Genomic DNA, 21,442 nt, shown 5'->3' with positions numbered 1-21,442 from the left:
GAGAGAGAGAGAGAGAGAGAGAGAGAGAGAGAGAGAGAGAGAGAGAGAGAGAGAGAGAGAGAAAGTTCAACCAAGCTAACCATCAAATCAATGGAGTCTGACACTGAATGCAGTATTCCACACCCATAATCTTCCATCTTTATCAGGAAGGAAGGGAAGTAGACTTTCTTTAGGGCTCAATTTAATTATTTTAATTACAAAGCATTGTTTCCCTTTTTGTTCTTTCCATTTATATGCCCCCCCCAGCCCCTCCAATCTTCCTACTTTACAGATGAAGAAATTGAGGGTCAGAGAAGTGAAGGAATCTGTCCCTAGTCTGGCAGGTCCTGTCGGAGGCAGGATTTGATCCCAAGTCCTCTGACTTTGGAGCCAGTGGTCTTTCCACTTTACCACACTGCCTCCCTTATAATGGTGATGCTAAGAATAGTAATTAAAAGTATCCATCCGGAAATATTTGGGGAGTGACCATTACAAGTGACCATTTCAGGAATTGTGAGGGAGCATGTTAGAAGAACAAGACAGGTTGGTTGCCTTCAAGGGGCACATGCTTTAACCAGGGACCTGAGACAGCAACAACAGGTGGTGTAAGGCATTGTTGTACTTTATACTTGGGCTCAAAGATGAAAGATTACTACACAGGAAAGAAGAGTGAGCAAAAGCTATGTGCTGGGGGATTTCGGATTAGAGTAGCAAGAGCTGGTGGGGTCAGGGCTGACTTCAAGAAGGAGGCAGGGAAGAATGAGAGGGGGGAAGAAAGAAAGAGAGAGAGAATCTTGAAGGATTTAATGATGTGAAGAATTCCGATAAACATAAACAACCCATGAAGGGAGTATTTTAGTCCATGAAGGGCTACAAAATGGGTCTTGGACTGCCAGTGGGGGTTGGGGGGGAGGTGGAGAATTGATCAATTCGGATTGTGTTGGGGGTTTTCCTCTTTGGTTTTTAAATAGAGCACAGGATTTGTTTTAAAGGAAAGCGGCTGGAAGGGGAAAGGAAGGGAGGTGAGCAGGGCAGTGCTTTTCGGAGGGTGCCAGTGTCCCTCCAGGCTCCCGAGCTGTTCAGGCTGACGAGATCTGATCCTGGCATGACGCCGGGGTCCATCCTACAGGGCCGGGGAAACGGAGAGAAGCGCCTGACCGGGGTTGTCCCGACCCCTGGGTGATTTAACAAACGCCTTGGTGAGGGGGAGCTAATTAACAAACCTCCATTTAAATAAACAGCCAAAGAGGTGTTTGTAACTCAGTCTTAGCGAATTGTGACAAGTTATTAGCCTTCGCATGTTAAATGAAACAGAAGCATCCAGGAAAAGCCCCTAAACCCAATCTGCATAAAGCAGATCCCTGCTGTGAAAATGACGGCAGCAAGAAACTGATTCACTCAGCGGCGGGCGAGGCGCGGCCTCGGTGAGAACGCCAGGGCTCGCTTCTCCCCGTTACATAAGCCTCTGGCACAACCAGGACACCGGCAAACAGGCAACCCGAGTGGGAGAGCGCTCTGCAAAGCCGGTCTGCCGCCCCCAGTGGCCAGCTGCCCCCAGAGTGCAGCCATCACCTGCAAGGTGGCATGGTGAGGGACGGTAGGGCTTTCTCCTCAGGGCTGCCAGGGACTCCTCTCATCATCTGCTTTCCCTGCCAGGGAGGGGAAGAGGTTTCCAGTTCCTTTTTTTTTCTCCCAGACCTTTTTTTCTTTTGAGGTGGGAGGGCACTGGTGAAAGCCATCGACTCCCTCCTCTTGGCTGTCAAATTTTCCCAGGCCCGATCTGAAGGCAGTGGCTTGTAGGAGAGATCCCCAGAACAGCTTCTCAGAGGTACTTTTGATCTTGCTCCATATTTATTTGGTGTGGGCACTCCAAGGATGGGTCCCAGGTTTATTTATTTACATGCTCCCTCAAGGGGACAGGGATTGGAATACTTCTGGGGTCCTGGTATTTTTCTTTTGGAGAAAATGACTCAAAAGTCCTCAATTCACCACCATTATCAAGAGCACCCAGTGACTGTCTTGTCTCTGTGACTTTGCACAGGCTGCCCTCCCCTCATGTCTTAATGCAATCCCTTCTCACCTCAGCATTTTAGAATCCAGTTTCCTTCAAGGGGAAGCTAGGTGGTACAGTGGAGAGTGCGCTGGCCTGGAGTCAGCAAGACCTGAGTTCAAATGTGACCTCAGACACTTACTAGCTGTGTGACTCTCAGGAATTCACTTAACCTTGCTGGCCTCAGTTTCCTCATCTGTAAAATGAGCTGGAGAAGGACATGGCAAACCACTCCAATCTCTTCTCCAAGAACTTCCCCCCTCAAGGGGTCACCAAAAGCCCAGCACAACTGAACAACATTTTCTTCATGACCCAGCTCAAATACCTCTTTCTTCTTTCCCCCAACATCTAGTGGCTCCTATTCCCTCTCAAATTTATCTTGTATCTATTTCCCACATACCCATATAGATTTGCTTTCTCTCCTGGATAAGGCTTTTTGAGGACAGGGACTGTCTCACTTCTACCTTTGTACCTTCAGAGCTAGGCCCATGAGACTGTGGCTTGAGAAAACTTGTGGACCGATTGTCTAGCCGGGCTCCCTGGTCTTTTGGAATATCCTAGATCTGACTGTCTCAGCTTCCTCTACTGCCTCTCCCTTCCTAGAGCCCTGGAATCTTCACCAAACCCAGCCAGTAAGAAGCCAAGTTCTTGAGGTTTGGGAAGTTTGACAGAAACTCCTAGAAACCCTGCAATACAAAGGAGGCAGAGGCACTCCTAAATGGGTGGACTGGTGTTAAACTGTTCTGGAGCATAAGGAACTGATATCCACCCAACACATGAAGAAAAAACAAAGCATTTCCTCTGAGTCTGCCCATCCCCTTTCACTCCTGGAGGCTTATCAGGCCTTCAGCAATTCCAGGAGCTAAGGAATTCAGAAGTTCTAAAACAATCCAGCCTGGTAGACCTGGGGGTCTTGGATGAGACTGACTCCTCTGCATTCAGGAGCCTTGATGCAGAATGAAATCAACCATTCTTTTGGGATTGGGGCCAGAGAAGATAATTTTACCAAGGGTTCAATGCATGGTCGTTTAGTCCTTTCAAAGCTGTCCTTGCCAGGCCAAAGGCTCTCCTGACATCTCTTTAAGTTAAAAAAAAAAATACAAGTACAACAGATAATGGAGATTGTATGCAAAAATACAAATCTCTGTTATGTAAGCTTGCTTTTCCTTTTAAGCATATATTAGATTCAATATGCTACTTTCAAAGCTGTCCTGTTTCCTTCTGAACTTTCTTTTGTTTGCTTCTCTGTATTTCAAAAATACTTAATGGCCCTCATTTTCTTTTCTTCTTTTTTTAACAATACTATTTCCAACTCGCCTCTCTTTGCAATTGCTTCCACTAAAAACAAAACAAAACAAAATTCTTGTAACAATACAGTCAAGCAAAACAAATTTATATATTTACTATGTCAGAAAATGTCTCATTCTGTACACTGAGACCACCATCTCTCTGTCAGAGTTGGGCAGTGTGGAGTCGTAATTCATCATTTCATTCATCAAATTTCTTAGGTCTTTCAAAGTTGTTTTTCTTATGATATTATTCTATGGATAATCTCCTGGTCTGCTCCCTTTACTTTGCATCAGTTCATACAAGTTTGATTTCCTTGAAACTATCTTTCATAATTTCTTATTGTGAAATAATATTCCAGCTTATTCACCTACCATAACTTATTCAGCCATTTCCCAATTGATGGATAATCTCTTGATTTCCAGTTCTTTGCTACAACAAATAGAGTTGTTATAAATATTTTTGCACACCTGAGTCTTTTCTTTAGGGATAGACTTAGTAGTGGTAGGTATTGCTGGGTCAAAATGTATGCATAGTATAGTAATATATTTAGGATGGATCCAAGTTGCTTTCTGGAAAGATGGGATGAATTCACAGCTCTGCTGAGAATACATTAATTAATGTGTTTGTCTTCTGACAGCCCTTTTAATGATTGTCAGCATTCCTCTAATTATTAGTGATTTGAACCATTTTCCCCCATAAGGCTTAGTTTGAATTTCTTCCTTGAGAACTGTCTATTCATATCCTTTTCCTATTCATCCATTGGGGCATGTTTTTTGCTCTTATATAATTGAATCAGTTCCTTATATATCTTGTATCTCAGTTTTTTATCAGAGAAATTTGATGCAAAAAGTTCCCCCCTCTTGCCCAGTTACCTGTTTCCCTTCTAATTTGAACTTCATTGATTTTGTTTATGCAGAAACTTTTCAATTTTATGTAATCAAAAATGTCCATTTTAACTTCTGTAGTCCTCTCTTTTCCTTCTTTGCTCATGAAATCTTTTCCAATCTATAGTATTGTCATTTTCATAGGTATTTCTTTCCGTGTTCTTTTAATTTGTTTGCAATATGACTTTTTATATATAAGCTAGTATCTATTTGGAACTTATCTTGGTGTATGATATGAAGTCTCAGTCTAAACCAATTTCCTGCCAAATTGCTTTCCAGTTTTCCTATTGATTATTGTTGTATAGTAATCCCTTTCTTCAACAGCTAGGTTCTTTAGATTTGCCAAACTCTAAATGGATATGTTTATTTTTTTTGAATGCTGCATACCTAATCTTTCTATTGATCAACTTTTCTAATGTCTTAACCAGTACCAAATTACTTTTTTTTTGGAGGGGCAAGTGGGGTTTTGACTTGCCCAAGGTCACACAGCTAGTAAGTATTAAGTGTCTGAGGTCAGATTTGAACTTAGGTCCTCCTGACTCTAGGGCTAGTGCTCTATTTTTACTGCTATTCTTATTGAAAAACCATTAGCACTTTTCTATCACATATGTGATTGGCTCTTGGTTTTAGTTAGATATTAATGACTATATTAAATGAATGTCCATTTATTCCTATGCTTTTGAGCATTTTTATAAATAGAAACTGTTGTTATTTTGTCAAAAGCATTTAGCATCTATTAACACAATTATGATTTTATTATTATTGTTATAAGCATGATTTATGATATTATGTTTCTTATATTGAACTAATTCTAAATTTCTAGTATAAATTCAATCATTTGAAAAAATTGCTGTAGTCTATGTGCTAATATTTTTATTATTGTTATGAAAAATTTACAAATTTTTGCACCAATATTCATTAGAGATAATGGTCTATAATTTTCTTTCTCTGCTTTGTCTTACCCTGGTTTAGGTATCAATACCATATGCATATCATAGAACAAGTATGGTAGAATCTCTTCTATCTTTTTTTGGTAAACATTTTATGTAATATTATAACTGTTCTTTGAATATTTGATAAAATTCACTTGTAAAACCATCTGGTCCTAGGTTTTTTTCTTTTGAGAGTTCATTTATAGCTTGTTTTATTTCTTTTTCTGAAATTCAGTTATTTAAATTCTCTGCTTCTCATTCTGTTATTCTGAGTATTTTTTATTTTTGTAAGTATTCCTCTACTTCATCCAAGTTATCCATCTTGTTGACATATTTAGGCAAAATAACTTCTAATAATTTCCTTTATTTTATTTTAATTTGCTGTAAATTCTCCTTTTTTGATGCTGGCAATTTTTTTGGTCTCTCTTTAAAAAATCAGCTAGTTGTTTATGTATTTTACTAGTTTAAAAAAATCAGTCTGTAGTTTTATAAAACAATTCAATGGTGCTTTTGCTTTTAATTTTGTTAATCTCTTCTCTGATTTTCAAGTTTCTATTTTGGTGTATAGTTGAGGTATTTTCATATGTTATTTTTCTAGTTTTTTTCTTTTAGCTGAATACCCAATTTGTTGATTTCCAATTATGCTTTCTATTTGATGAAAGTATTTAGTGATAGACATTTTTCTCTAAGGATTTCTTTGGTTTAATTCCCAAAATTTTGGCATATTGTCTTATAGTTGTAATTTTCTTTGGTGAAATTATCTCTCATTTCTATAAATTGTTGTTTGACTCATAAAATAAAAAAAAAATTTTAATCCTTTCTTTAAAGGTCCTTTATTGAATGTAATTTTTGCTGTGTGGGGTTAGGAAATTTTCATTTACTATTTGTGTTTTTCTTCATTTAATATCTTAATACATGGTTAATTTTTGTAAATGTGCCATCAAAGCTGAGTGATATGTATACTCCTCTCTATTCCCATTCATTAATTACCAAAGATCTATTTTAACTAACTTTTCTAATCTGTTCAGATTCTTAACTTTCTTGCGTATCATTTTGTTAGATTATCAAAGTCTGTAAGAGCTGCATTGAAGTCCCCAATTATTATAATTTTATTGTGTATTTTCTCCTTCTAAATTGATTAAATTTTCCTTTATGTATTTAGATGTTTTGTCATTTGTTGATTATATTAAGTATTTACATTAATTCATTATCTATTATATAGCTTGCTCATTTATCTTTTTTAAATCATACTTTTAACATTCCCTTGTCTGAGATCATGATTACTACCACTGTCCTTTTGAATTCACTTTAAGTATAATAAATTTCGCTTCAACCCCTTATTTTAACTCCATGTGAATGTTTGTTTCTAGTATGTTTTTATAAATATATTGTCAGATTCTTCTTCATAATTTATTTTACTATTTCCTTCCATCTTATGGGTGAGTTCATAATTATTGATTATTATTGATCATATTCATAGTTATTATAAATTCTATATTTCTCATCCTATCCTTTTATAATTTTTCTTCTTACTCCCTTTCCCCTCTTTACAAAGGAGGTAATTAAAGAGGAAAAGCATGCTCAATATTCTACTGCCATTCTTTTCTTTCCCTCACCCAGTCCCTGATCACAGACTTTTGCCCTTTATTTCTTTCCTTTTAAGTGCCAACCACCCCTCCCCCCTCAGAATATACCCTTCATGGTTGTAGTTTGCTCTTTGCTTATGGTTAATCTCTGTCCTATTCTACCCTTCCTCCCTATTACCACTTGTTTCCCTCTTGAATTAGATTTTTTTTTTGTGCCAAACTCGTGTGTGTGTGTGTGTGTGTGTTTTCAACCCTACCTTTTCCGGTTCATATGAAAGTAGGGTCCATATAATATCCCCTTCCCCCACCTTCTCCATATCTCTATAGTTTTTTTCCATGAACCTTGCTTATATAAAATAGTAATCTCCATCTCCTTTCTTATCTTTTATTCTCTAGTATATTTCTTTCCCCCTTCCTTTTCTTTTTCCAATTAAGATAATCACAATAGAACAAAACTACATCCAGACCTTCTATTTGGTTTAACTCTTTCTATGACTCTTGAAAACATTAGAGTTCTGAGGGGCTCTTGTTTTTTCTTCCCTAATAGGAAGTAAATACTTATTGCACAGCACCTTTCAATTGCTATACTAAATTGTCTAGATTTCTCTCTGTTCCCATGTTTGCATTTCAGAGATTCTCTTCAGCTCTGTTTTTCTCATCAGGAATACTTGGAAGTCATTCATTTCATTAAAGATCTGTCTTTTCCTTTGTAGAATTATAATTGATTTTACTGGGTAAGTTGTTCCTAATTGTAAGTTTTTAGTTTTTACCATTTAGAATGTAGCAATTCCAAGCTTTCTTGTCTCTTATTTTGGTAGCTATCAAATCTTGTAGGATCTTGACTGTACTTCCTTGGTGTTCAACTCTTTATTTATAGCTAGCTCTTTCTTATGTTTGAACTCTTTCTTTAACCTAAAACCCCTGGATATTGGCTTTGATGTTTCTTGAACATTTCAATTTAATGTTTCTTTTAGGAAGTGACTTATGAATCCTTTCTATTTTTACTTTTCCTTCTGTTTCTAATTGTTCTGAGCAGTTTTAGTTCATGATTTCTTGAAATATAATATCCAAGGTTTTTTTATTTTTCAGGTAACCTGTTTCTGAGGTCAGTTGTTTTTGATAGGAGATACCATATATTTTCTTCTTTTTTTCGGTTTTAAAATTTTATTCCTATATTTTTTGTTTTTTGGAGTCATTGATTTCTATATGATCCATTCTGATTTTCACAGAGTCCTAAAAATTTGGGTAAGATTTTAGAGCTCACATACAAAGCAGTTTATTCCTCTTTTGATTCTGTTTTCCAGAGCTCATTCATAGTATCTTTTTTTTTAATCTCTTGCTTTGTCTTTTACAGGAATTCTAATAGGCCTTGTGGCCAAACTGCTTTATCTAAATCTCTGCTCATAGTCATTGTGGAGTTACCCCCTTCTTCTAGACTTGTGTTCTATCCCTGGATCCATAAAATTTCTTTATAAATTATATCTTCTTTTTATTTATATTTCCAGCCTTACTTCCCAATTTGGGATTTTTTTTTGCCAGTCAGGCTTTGACTACTCCTACACAATTGAGTAAGATAGTGGGCCCCTGGTTTATCCAAATCTATATGTTTTGGGTCCTGCAGCTGACCCTCCCTTCTGCTGGGGCCTTCCATGTACAAAGTGCTGGCAGGTCCAAGGCTTGCTTACATCCTCTAGATTCAGAGTTCTGAGTTCTTCAAGGTTCTCAGGGATTGTCCATGTCAGTTTGCTGCAAGCTTTTGGAGTTCTTAGAGCATGAAAATGCATTGCTGCTCTTTTGGTCTGCATCTCTGCAGATAATTTACGGCATTGGGACTTCCTCAGTGGAGTACTCCAGTCTTTCCATGTGGAGTTCAAGCCTGCCTGGCCACTCTGGGGTATGCTGGCTGGAGCACTCCAAGGCTGTTGGGACTGGAAGGCCTCCAGGTGCTAAGTGTGTCTTTCCCAAGATCTCCTTAGTGCTTACAGTCCCGTTTTTGGATGTCCCCTTTTGCCAACCTAGGCTGGTTGAAGAATCATTTGAGGAAGAAACTCAGAGATAGTGTATTCTTTATTACTTGAAAGGGATATGGACCATGAATACAAAACGCGATCTCCCTTAACGACTCCTGATCTTTTCGGGAATGGTCTGTGAAAATTGCAGTCTCTGAGATGGAGAACCTTAGGAATTCTGAAGGAACTACTAGTCAATAATATTACAAAGAAGTCTCATTGTCCCCCAGCCTCATTCATGGGAAGTATGGAAGAAGGTCCTGATGGGTATAGTCTACAAAACTTTGAACAGGTAGACAGTATCTTATGCCATAACAACGGAAACTCCTTAAAGGTGGGCACTATCTCGCTTGCTTGTATATCTCCAACACTTAGCCTAGGGCCTGGAACATATGTGCACTTATTAAGGCTCTCCCTGTCTATGCTCTGTCTGTTAACTCTGTCAGTGGTTTTCGTTATCAGACCTGTGCAGCGGGTATCTATCAGGCCCACAAGGCAGAGGAAAGTAAGGGGGAAGAAGGTCACCATGTACCAGTGGGATGCTTCCAGTTGGAGCACAGGCCTGAAGGGATTTCTGGGAGCCCTGGCACTTTTCAACAACTCATGGAAAAAAAGTAGTTGGTGACATAGAGTAGTTGGAAGCCTGTGGATGACCTCATCTTATTTGGAAAGGCATTGGAAATGCCTGAGGAAAAGCTTCTGAAGGCATCAGATTGGTTAGAAACCGCTGGTCTGAAACTGATAACGGACAAGTGTCAGTTCTGGAGAGCCTTTGTCAAGTATGTGGAGCCCATAGCATCGCAGCAGGAAGTGAGCCCCAGCCCGAGAAGGTGGGCACTCTTGTCACTCAATTGAGAAAGACTTGCCCAGGATTTGGTGACTAATATCAGAAATGTACCCATAACCGTGCAGTCAGCACTGAGCCCCCTGAAGGTCTCACTTGTGGGCACATCGTTGGAAAGCGCCAAAAGCAGAAAGGCAAAAGAAGGTCATTTGTCCTGAACATAGAGCCCCAGGGCCACTTTTGGAGCGGATGTCTATGGTAATACCACTTATCTCCAGAGCGCAGCAGGAAGATGAGGAACAAAGTCTTAATAGTGATGAACCGTTTCACCTGATATGCTCGGAACCTACCCAGCCAAGAATCAGACAGCTGTCAATAGTCAAGGAAGAAAGAGAGTTCCATTTGCCAGGACTCATTCTGCTTAACTGAGATTTTGTGAGTAGATGAATGATAATCATAGCTAGGATTTATACGGCCCCTTGGGGTTTACAAAGCACTTTCTAAATATTATTGCATTTGATCCTCAGGGCAACCCTGGGAAGGAGGTTCTATGGCTACCCCCATTTTATAGATTAGGAAGCTGAAGCAGGGGAGAAACAATTTGTCAAGCTGGTAAGGTGAGATTTGAATTCAGATCTTCCTGACTTCAGGCCCAGAATTCTTATCTATTGTGCCATCTGTTGCCTGGTTAGTAATAATTTTTGTTTTGTTGTTTATTTTTTTCAGTTGTGTTCGACTCTCCATGACTGTGTTTGGAGTTTTCTTGGCAAAGATACTGGGCTGGTTTGAGGAATCTGAGGCAAACAGGGCTCAGTGATTTGCCCAAGGTCACACAGCTAGTAAATGAGGCCACATTTGAACTCAGGTCTTTCTGACTCCAGACCTGGCACTCTATCCACTGAGCCACCTACTTGCCTAATAATAATGATAAAAATAGAGCCCTTTAAGGTTTGCCAAAAAAGGCTTACAATAAGTCTTTTCTTTTGATCTGCACAACAATCTTGGGAGGTAGGTTATCCCAATGGTACAGATGAGGAAATTGAGGCAGTTATAGGATATTTGACGATACAGATTTGCCCAGGATTACATAGCTGTTAAGTCTCTTAGGCAGGATTTAAACCCAGGTCTTCCTAACCTGAGGTCTTGCATTCTATCCAGTGTTCTACCTAGCTACAGAAAGTGTGTTAGCTGTGTCTGAAATTCTTAGAGAGAAGCAAAGCAAGAATGTTTTAACTGATTTTTAATATGCTGGGAACCCTGGGGCCTGGACAGGAGACTCAGCAGAATTAGCATGGGTACTTTCTAGTACACATATATCATGCCATCAAGAATGATGCTGAAGGCTTTACTCCATACCTAATGAGGTCTGAATGAGAGCCACATTTACCTGTTTAAAAAATCATTTTTTTTTGTTTTTCCCCCACAATCTTATCCTGATATGATTCCATCTTCTCCTGCAACGAACCCTCACTTGCACCAAACACATCAATTAAGTAGCAAAACTGACATTTGACAGCACATGGACATTTTCACCCTTGTAACCCCTATCCACACTCTTTATTGAGAGAAAAGAAATGGTTTTCATCTAAGGCCAAGATTGGTCATTATAATTAGTCTGAATTTGACTGACCATCAAAGAATCATAGCTATAAAGCTGAAAGGGACTGAAGATGCAATCTAATTCAACTCCTTCACTTTGTAAATGAGGAAGTTACTAAACTTGCTCAGTCACATAGTAAGTGTCAGAAGTAGGACTTGAACCCGGGTCCTCTGACTCCGGACCCAGTTCTCTTTTCAATATACTGGTAGTATTTGCATATGTAATATCGTAGTAAGTTTACTCTGCATTAGTTAACTAGCCTATTTATTGATTTCCATATGCTTTTTGTTATTCAATCATTTCAGTCGTGTCTGACCCTTAGTGACTCCATTTGGGATTTTCTTGGCAGAGATATTAGAGTGGTTTTCCATGTCCTTCTCCAGCTCATTACAGATGAGGAAACTGAAGCAAACAGGGTTAATTTAGTGACTTTCCTAGAGTCACACAGCTAGTGTGCCTGAGGCCAGATTTGAACTAAGGGAGGTGAGCCTTCGGATTCTCAGGCCAGTGTTCTCTATCTATCCACTGTGCCACCTAGCTGCCCTCCTTCCTATACTACAATTTAGCTATTCTCCAATCACTGTTCTCAGGGGTTTTTTTTGTTTGTTTTTTGCTTTTTGGAGGGGGGAAAGTAGGGCAATTGGGCTTAAGTGACTTGCCCAAGGTCACATGACTAATTTTTGCCTTACGTATCTGAGGCTGGATTTGAACTCAGGTCCTCCTGACTCCAGGGCCAGTGCTCTATTCACTGTGCCACCTAGTCGCCCCAAGATTTTTGTTACCACAAAAAATGCCACTATGAATATTTTGGTGTATATTATGTTTGTCTATTGATCTGTGCTTTAGAGTCTCCAAAGACAGAGAAAACAAAAATCAGCACATCTCTCAAGTGGGAAATCAACTACCTAGCTATGGCTTTAGTTCAGAAGGCCTCATACAGAAACTAGCCATGGGATGATGCAATTCCTGGCAGGGCCTATAGCTAAGATTTAGTCATATATTTCTACAAAATTTTTATGTTTAAGGAAGACATAACATGGAAGATTACTGGGGATCCATCCCATACCAAGCAGTCAGTCTTCTAGTCTACAAAATGGCCCTGGAGAATGGTTGAGTCAGTATAGTAAAGTCACTAGAACCATTGATGGCCACAGGGAATTTATATGAACAAGAGCCATGGAGAGTTAGGGAAGTGGTCTCAAATAAAGGCCTGTCTATTAACCATAGATAAGAAATTGGCTTTAATCGGTGGCCCATATAGAGAGAATCAAAGTCACAATTCAAATGATAATGGAAGTGCATGTTGTTATTTTGTTGAGGGTCAGGGAATCCTGCTATGACTGTTCTACACTGAGGGGAATCTCTGCATAGAAACAGGGCAGGGGAAATATAGGTAGATGGGAAAACTGGATCCGGAGGCTACCCTTTCCTTATTTTTCCCAGTTGTAAGTCCCCAAAGGGAATGGATGCAACTTACAGCACCTGTCTTATTAGGGAAGGAGACATACATTGTTCATTTCTGCCTTCCATAGGCTTAAGATTGCATTGGCAGACCAGTGGGTATGAAGATCCAAGGAGGCAGAATGGGCATTGGGTCACTACTATACAAGTGATTGGATTAGGTCCTGGTCAGTGACCAGATTGACACATGATGACCCAGTTCTAAGTAGGACAGATAAAGAAGAACAAGGGTCACAGAGTCGGACATGACTTAACAAAAACAACAAGAAACCCTGATAGGTGCTACTATGTGTTATTGATTTACATGTGACATGTACTTGATCTAAGTATGCAATTTTGTTGTATGTACTAGCTATTATGTTTATGTCTATGACGTGTTTGGTCTATTGCATAAAGCTCTAATGTATTTATTAAATACGATGTGCTTTCACATGGACTACCTATTTGGGAAAATTGTCCATAACTACATTATATTCTGATTAGTGGATGTTTATAATATGTGCTTGTGGATGACCCCATGTACCTAGTGTGATTTGCAGGGACTAGAAATTATTTTTCCTAAGGGGAAGATGTAATAGGGATAGGAAATTCCTTGTCCATAATGGAACTTTCCATTTTGATGTCAGTTATCCATAAGGACTAAAGAAAGGAAACGTCTTTTGGTTGGGAAAGGTACGGGCTACCAGAATACAGAGAGTGATAGGATAAAGCATTGCATTAAAAGTTGTAGTCTTGGAGAGAAGATGGGTAGTCTTGTGGAAAGGGTAATTATTGGGGTCACTCTGAACCTGTGTGGGCAGAGCTAGATCATGGGCAAATGCATTCTTAGCCCCATATTATGTACTGTATGCAGACATTTATGAAGCCCTTGTGTGCAAAGCAGGTAACTGAGGGAAACACAAAATTTAAATTGAGACACAGTCTCTGTCCTTGAGGTGAATATAGCATATTGAGGAATAAAATATAATTACAGATAGCTATACATGATATTCTACATGATAAGCAATAGAGAGTTAACGAAGAGAAATCTACTTTTAGACAATTAAGACAGGACTCCTCCATACCACCCTTCCTCTAAGGCTCCCTGATGCCTTTGTGCACTGACCTATGGTGTGACCATCAGCTGGTCATGGTCAGGTAGGAGCAGGACAAAATTACTTCTGAGTCCATTTTCCAACTCTGAGATTTAAGGTTCTATACCTTCCTGTTGTCCCACATGTCATACAGGCCAGTGAAGTCATGCTGTCCTAGCTGTCAAGCTGCCTCTGAGGTCACATTGCATTTCCATCTCTTTCTTTCTTTCTTTCTTTCTTTCTTTCTTTCTTTCTTTCTTTCTTTCTTTCTTTCTTTCTTTCTTTCTTTCTTTCTTTCTTTCTTTCTTTCTTTCTTTCTTTCTTTCTTTCTTTCTTTCTTTCTTTCTTTCTTTCTTTCTTTCTTTCTTTCTTTCTTTCCTTCTTTCCTTCTTTCTTTCTTCTCTCTTTCTCTCTGTCTCTCTCTCCCTTCCTTCCTTCCTTCCTTCCTTCCTTCCTTCCTTCCTTCCTTCCTTCCTTCCTTCCTTCCTTCCTTCCTTCCTTCCTTTTGGCAGTCAGGATTAAGTGGTCACACAGCAAGTAAGTGTCTGAGGCTGGATTTGAACTCAGGTCCTCTTGACTCCAGGGCCAGTGCTCTACCCACTGTACCACCTAGCTGCCCCTGCATCACTTTTTCAAAGCAAGACAGAGATGTGACAGGTCTACCCACCAAAAAGAGGAAATTCATAGCTAATTTATCCACTTCTAACTTCTGCAACTGAGAATTGGGAAGTAAAGAAACTGGAAACTGGGGTGGCTAGGTGGCACAATGAATAGAGTTCTGGAGTCAGAAGGACCTGAGTGCAAATCTGGCCTCAGATACTGGACACTTACTAGCTGTGTGACCTTGGGCAAGTCACTTAACCTCAATTGCCCCTCCAAAAAAGCAAAAAAAAAAAGAAACTGGAAACCTCTCTCATCCTTGAAGGGAAGGACATGGGCAGCACCTACAATTTCTAGGCTAAGGGCTGCAAGCAGAGGCATAAATGCCAATTCTGAGTTAAATTTTATAAAGGGCTTCTATTGCCCCATACTCCCTTTGTATAGTGGAGAGATCCCACCCTGTGAGCCCTCAAAGTCGGCCCAGTTGTCTTAGGTTTGCTCTGCAATGGTACAGTTTTAGAGAGAAAAAAAATATGGTAAAGGGATATCCTAATTGAAGGACTGTCCGTAGAAAGATTAGAGTCATTTTTCTTGGCCCCAGAGAATGGAACTCCAACAATGGGTGGAAATTATAAAAAGGTAAATTTAGGCCTGTGTTAAGAAAAAAAGTTCCTGACAGTGAGAGCCTGCCAAAGATGAACTGGGTTTCTTGGTGGGTGGTGATGGTGGTGGTCTTCAAACAGAGGCCCGGATAACTCCTTGCTGGGGAGGCCATAGATATGGAGTAGAGGGGATTGGCCTCCAAGGCCCCTTTTCTTTCTGTAATTCTGTGAGTAGGGAAGACTTGATCCTGATCCTGTGTGTCTGGAGGGGTCGAGACCAGCAGGCTGTCCTGGAGCCGAAGCCCTTCCTGCTCCTGGCTCCTGGGATCTGAGGCTCCCTGGAAGGCACCTTGAAGCCCAGGCACAGGGCCCATTAACCATTGGCTGTTACTGCCACGCAACCCTCCCACCTTCCCACAGAATGTGCAGCTTTCCTTGTGTGGGTCTGTGGGAAGGCAGCACTTTGGGCTAATGGGGCCTGCAAAATTACCCAGATAACTGCTCTAGTTTTCTGGGGCTCTGGCCAATCACAAGGGTACTGGTTGTTCTACCCTACCCCAGTAAAAAAAATAAAAGTTACTGCTGTCCTATTATTCCGTCATCTTAAGCCCTGGGTGAGCTTTGTGCCTAGCAGTCACTCCCCCTTCCCAATGCCTCCAACTAAAGACTATATTTAAGGGTAATATAAACAGTTTGATCTTTACAGCTCCCTGGATATATAATATCTATACATAGTTCCTGAATTTTTATTTGAAAAACAATAGCCCCAAAGTCACCCCTTTTTTATATGATATTTGCAACCACACTGACAGTAACAACAATTAGACCCCATCTGTTTGCTCAGAAAGGAGTAATTGTAGGCAGCAGTACATTTCTCCAGAAGCCTGTGACGTGTACTTAGTGTGGGGAAGCCATACTTCTTCTTTCAAAGAAGCCAAGAGCAGGCCCCAGAGAAGGCTCTCTGGGCCTCCTAGCAACTGAAAACTCAGAAACTTCAATTGAAAGTTTTATTTCCTGCTATTTCCACATCTGTGGGTTAGGATCCTACTCAAAGAGCCCAATACACCTAACATAACCTCTCTATGCTGGCTGAGGATTCCCTGGCATGAAGGAGGATCTTAAGCCTTCTAGCACTAGGTGGGCCAGCTAGACCATGTCTTTTTCCTTCCCTTTTTTTGTTAAGATATTTTTCAGTTGTGTCCAACATTTTTTGACCCCTTTGGGGGTTTTCTTGGCAAAAATACTGAAATGGTTTTCCATTTCCTTCTCTGGCTCATTTTCTACAGATGGAGAAACTGAGGCAAACAGAGTTAAATGACTTGCCCAGGGTCACACAGCTAATAAGCGTTTGAGGTTGTATTCGAACTCAGAAAGTTGAGCCTTCCTGCCTCCAGGCCCAGCACTGTGTGCACTATGGCGCCACCTAGCTGTCCTATTCCTTTTCTAATATCCCCAACTAGTAGCCAGGCAGCCTTTTCTTAAAGTGCATGGGTAAGGCAGGTATGGTTCCTGCCCCCATGAGTTTACAATCTAGAAGCAGAAATAAAACCACTGATAGCCATAGTACCTAACAGAGCATGATAGGAGCATGGGAGAGGTACAAACAGACGTCTGTGGGACACAGAAGCACGAACTCTGTACTAAGAGGGGAAAAAAATATCTATTTTGGTGAAACCACAACTGAAGGTGTTACACAAACCCTGTTTCTGAACATACAGCCAGTAGGAGGCAACAGGATGGGAACATTTGGCACCCCATCCAGGCTAGAGAACAACTACATACAGTGTGTAAGTGTATGCATGTGCGTGTGTGTGTGTGTGTGTCTAGCATTTATACAGCGCTTTAAAAATAGCATCTCATTTGGCCCTCACAACAACGCTGGGAGATAGATGCTATTATTATCCCCATTTTACAGATGAGGACGCTGAGGCAGACAGCTTAAGTGACTTGCCCAGGGTCACACAGCCAGCAAGCATCTGAGGATGGGTTTTAATTTGGATCTTCCTGACTCTAAGTCCCTTTCTCTAGCTGCCTGTATGTATAAGCAGAATAAATACAAAATACATACCAGGTCATTTTGGGGGAGAGGACATTAGCTATTGTGGGGGGGGTGGAGGACCAGGTAAGGTTTCTTGTGGAAGGTAAAAGCTCAAGCTGAGACCTGAAGGAAGCAAGGGTTTGTTCAAGGCAGAGATGGGGAGACAGGGCATTCAAGACACAAACGCATATGGGGATGGGGTGTCCTCTGTGAGGAGCATTAAGGTCAGTTTGGTCACAGGACAGAATGGAGGACTAGGAACTCTGTGCAGTGAGGCTAGGAAGATTAGGACCTGCTCACAAAGGTCTCTAATTGCCAAGATGAGTTTCTGTTTTATCCTAAAGGCAACAAGCAGCCATTAGTGTTTATTAAATATGCAGTGACACAGTCAGATCTGTGCTTAAGGAATATTGTGGGCACAGCTAGTGACTCACTGTATGGAGTACCAGCCCTGGGGTCGGGAAGAGCTGCGTTCAAATCCAGCCTCAGACACTTACTAGCTCTGTGACCCTGGGCAAGTTATTTAACCCTGATTGCCTGCCCTTCTCCCCCCAAAAAGGAATATCATGTTCTTTGGTCACTAAGTGGAGGATGGGTTGGAGTAGGGAGAACCCCGGGGCCGGGAAACAAATGAGGAGGCTATTGCTGCTGTGTAGGCATTAAGGGGGTGGCCATGTGAGTAACAGGAGCAAAGCAGAGCTTGGAAGGAGAGCAGAGAACACAAGAGAGAAAAGGGTAGGCTTGGAGGCAGGAGCAGGAAGTGTTAAGAGATGAGGGAAAGTAGGTGGTAAAGCCCTGGAGTCCTGGTGAGGCCCTGTGATGCGGAGATAAAGGCCCTGAGTTGGGAGTTAGGGGAACTGAGTTCAAATCCTGCCTTTCTAATTTACTGCTTTACCTCAAGATCCAGTTCAGATACTGCCTCCAGGACCCCAAGGGCTTTCCTGGTCTCCCGGGTTGTTAATGCTCTCCCTTTCCTGTAACAACTTTATATTTTCTTTATACATACTGACACACACTGGCTTCATGACCTTGGGAAAGTCACTTAACCTCTCAGTCCTGTAGGCAGCTCTCTAAGTTGAAGAGAAAGGACAGACTTGCGCTGGTAGAGAGAGTTTCCTTATCCAGGAATTCCCTGTATCAGTTAAGTTACAAGCCCAGGCCTCTGCCCTGTACTTGGCATTTATTTTTCTGTGTAAACATAGCCTTCCAGGAGAATGATGAGTTTCTGAAGGGCAGAGGAATTCCCAGTGCCTAGCATGGCACCTTATACACAATAAGTGTTTAATAAATGCTTGTTGAATCAAATCAAACTGAACTGGTCCATTTTTTGACTACAGCGATGGATGAGGAGGGGACAGAGGAAGATGAAATCAATGAGGCCAGGTAGTGATAACCCCACACCCGAACCCAGAACCAGACTGGGGAGTGTTGGAATATACACAAATTAGACCCACTCAGAGACAGGACCCTGGATCACCTTGGCCAACTCTGGGCCAGCCCCCAAAGAGAATTTCTTTGGAGTAATGTCTGTTTCTTGGAGGAAAGACAGGACACAGGCCCTACTAGTCAAGACATACCACCCCTCCTACCCCTGCCAGCTCCTGCACACAAACATACAGACACACATCTCTTACATGTATACACACGCAGCCCATACATGTGGAAGCATGTATATGCTTGGTGTCTGAAGCAGACACAGAATGAGAGTATTCCAAAGCCATAGTAGCCCCACCCTCCCTTTCTCCTCTCCCCCCCAAACCTCCGCTCTCGCTTCTACCCTATATGTGCAATCTTGTGAAAACTCCACCACTCTTAAGGTTAATAAGGCTCATTTGCTTAAGATAGCACCTGTTTCTATGGTGACTCCTGCCACCCAGAATCTGTTCATCAACTGAGACAAGAAAACACCAACCCCACCCCCCTAGGGAAAGCTAGTTCTCAGCTAAGTGCTTGACAGGCCAGCAGCCCTAGGGCCTTGAGCCCCTGCCCTCCCACCCTGGGGATGCCTCCTCCCTCCCCTCCAAAACAAGTCCTTGGGCTGGCCCTGAGCTCCCACTGTGCTTTCTTTTCACTGTTTTTCTCTGCCCTGGTAAGGTAGAATCAGTGCTGGGGGAAGGGTAGAGGGGTTGAGGGTCTGAAGATGCATTTTAACTGGCCTTCTCATGGCCTTTTTTTTTTTAACTCACCCTAGACTACTCATGGTGGTCTCCGTGTTCAGGGTCTATGAAGGAAGAATCTAGAGGCATACTCCCCAAGGAATGCTGATCTTGGGGAAGGATAGAGAGCTGGGACTGAGGTCAATTTGTAAGGGGATGGTGGAAGACAATGAAAGGGAAGGAAATAAGAATTTATATATAGCACCTACTATGTGCCAGGCATTGTGCTAAGGACTTTACAAATAGTATCTCATTTGATCCTCACAATTCTGGGAGATGGGTGCCGTTATTATGTCCATATTACAGTGGAGGAAACTGAGGCAAACAGAGGTTAAGTGAATTGCCCAGGGTTTCACAGCAAGGAGGCATCAGAAGCTGATTTGAACTCAGGCCAGCCACCAATGGGATCCAAAAGTCTTCTGATGGCTTCACATGCATGTAGCATTATGAGCCTGTGCCCACTTTGCCCACATTCTGATTGTTTGGGCCCTGGATCATGAGAACACAGGTTAATCATTGAGAGGATCTGACCCTCTGATTAGCAGGGGAGAAGACTGAAGCAGAGAAATTAAGGGACTTGTCCAAAGTCACACAGATACTATGTGTCAGAGCTGGCTCAGAGGCCTAGAGCAGAGACCCTCAGAACTGAAGAGGATCTTAGTCATTAGGTCTAATCTTTCCCCCATGCTATATGCTCTGTCCCCTAAGGCTCTGTGTTGTTCCCTCTTCTCTTTCCTCTTTGTACAATCTCCCTTGGTGACCTCTCCAGCTCCCATGGGTTCAATGGCATCTCTGGGCAGATGGTTCCCAGATACATCTCTATATCTCTATCTAGTCACTCTTCAGAGCTCCAACCCCCATCTCCAGTTGCCTATCAGACATTTTTCACTGGGTGTCCTGTAAGCAGGTTAACCTCACCAGACCCAAAACAGGAGTCATTATCTTCCTCCACCAATCTTAACCTTCTTTCTAACTTTCACTACTTTTTTTTTTTTTTTGCTTTCTTTTTGGAGGCGGGAAGGTAGGGCAATTGAGGTTGTGACTTGCCCAAGGTCACATGGTTAGTTTTTGTGTTAAGTGTCTGAGGCTGGATTTGAACTCAGGTCCTTCTGACTCCAGCGCCGGTGCTCTATTCACTCTGCCACCTAGCCTCCCCTCTTCCTCTTTCTCATTACTGTTGAGGGCACCTCTATCCTCCTGGACTTCCAGGTTGTTAATCTCTGCCTCCTCTTACTCCTCACCCTCACTCCCCCACCATATCCAAACAGTTGCCAAATCAGTTTTTTTCTACCTTCCCAGCATCTTTTGTATACATTCACCTTCTCTTTACTCCTGTAGGTTCCTAAGCCCTCATGTGAACCATTACCATAGCCTTCTCATTGGTCTCCTTGCCAAAAGGCTCTCCCTAATCCAGTTATAGACCACAAAACTACAAAAGTGATTTTCCTAAAGTGTGCATACATCTGAGTCAAATCAGGCCATGAAGAATTTACAAGGCACTTTCTACATACCAAGCCCTGTGTTAAACGCTGGGGATACAAAGAAAGGCGAAAACACAGTCCCTACACTCAAGGAGCTTGCATTCTAATGGGGAAGGCAACATGACAACCACCAAGCTGACGTGACATATTCTGAGTAGACAGAAGGGAAGGCATCTTGTATCTGGGGTGGACCCCCAAAATCCTCCTGTGGGAGGCAGGGTTTGAAATGAGTCTTCTAGGAGGTCGGGGAACCTAAGAGGTAGAGGTGAGGTGGTGGAGCATTCCAGATGTGGAAGACAGACATTGCCAAGGCAAAGAGACGGGCGATTGAGAATCATGTTGGATGGACTCCAAGAAAGCCAGTGTTGCTAAGTCAGTAGAGTGTGTGTGGGTCAATAAGATGATGGTAATGATGACAATATTAATAATGATGATGTGATATTAGAGGTAATAAGGAGCCTTTGGGGTCTGAGTTCAGGATGAATTGGAGTGGGGAGAGGTTTGAGGCAGGAAGACAAGCTAGGGAGCTATTCCGACAGTCTAGGCAAGCAATGAGGGCCTAAGCCAAGGTCAAGGCCATGGAGAGAATGTGTATATAAGGGATGTCATAAGGTGGAAAATACAAGATTTAGCAATGATTTGGAGCCTGGATGACTGGGAAGCAGCCATAGGGAGGTTGGGAAGAGGGGAGGGTTTGGGGCAAAAGAGAATGACTTCTGCTTTGGATATGTTGGGTTTGAGATGGTTAGAGGGTTCAAGATACCCAAAAGGTGGTCACTCTCTTACTCAATAGGAGGAAATCATGGCTCCCTCTTACCCCTAGGAACAAAAATAAAGCCCTCTGCTTGGAATTGAAGACTCGCGCAACCTGGCCCCTTTGTACCTCTCCCTCATCTCCCCTTTCTCTCCTCCACAAA

At 41.7% G+C, this 21,442-nt stretch overlaps 2 protein-coding genes across 11 annotated transcripts in view; both read right to left on the bottom strand.

Moving 5' to 3' along the window:
• Positions 1 to 13,092, bottom strand: part of BIN3 (bridging integrator 3) — a 227,159-nt gene extending 214,067 nt beyond the window's left edge. The window contains exon 1 of the mRNA XM_069075674.1: positions 13,089 to 13,092. The gene's annotated coding sequence lies outside the window, so the exon portion shown is untranslated. The remainder of the gene's footprint in view (positions 1 to 13,088) is intronic.
• Positions 1 to 21,442, bottom strand: part of PEBP4 (phosphatidylethanolamine binding protein 4) — a 416,346-nt gene that overhangs the window by 115,174 nt on the left and 279,730 nt on the right. The gene's annotated exons all lie outside the window — the stretch shown is intronic.

Source organism: Petaurus breviceps, unplaced genomic scaffold, assembly GCF_028583685.1.
Source record: "Petaurus breviceps papuanus isolate PSGF00001 unplaced genomic scaffold, PetGlider_PUasm1.0 90919, whole genome shotgun sequence".
NCBI lineage: Eukaryota > Metazoa > Chordata > Mammalia > Diprotodontia > Petauridae > Petaurus > Petaurus breviceps.
This window is presented reverse-complemented; position numbering and strand designations above follow the sequence as displayed.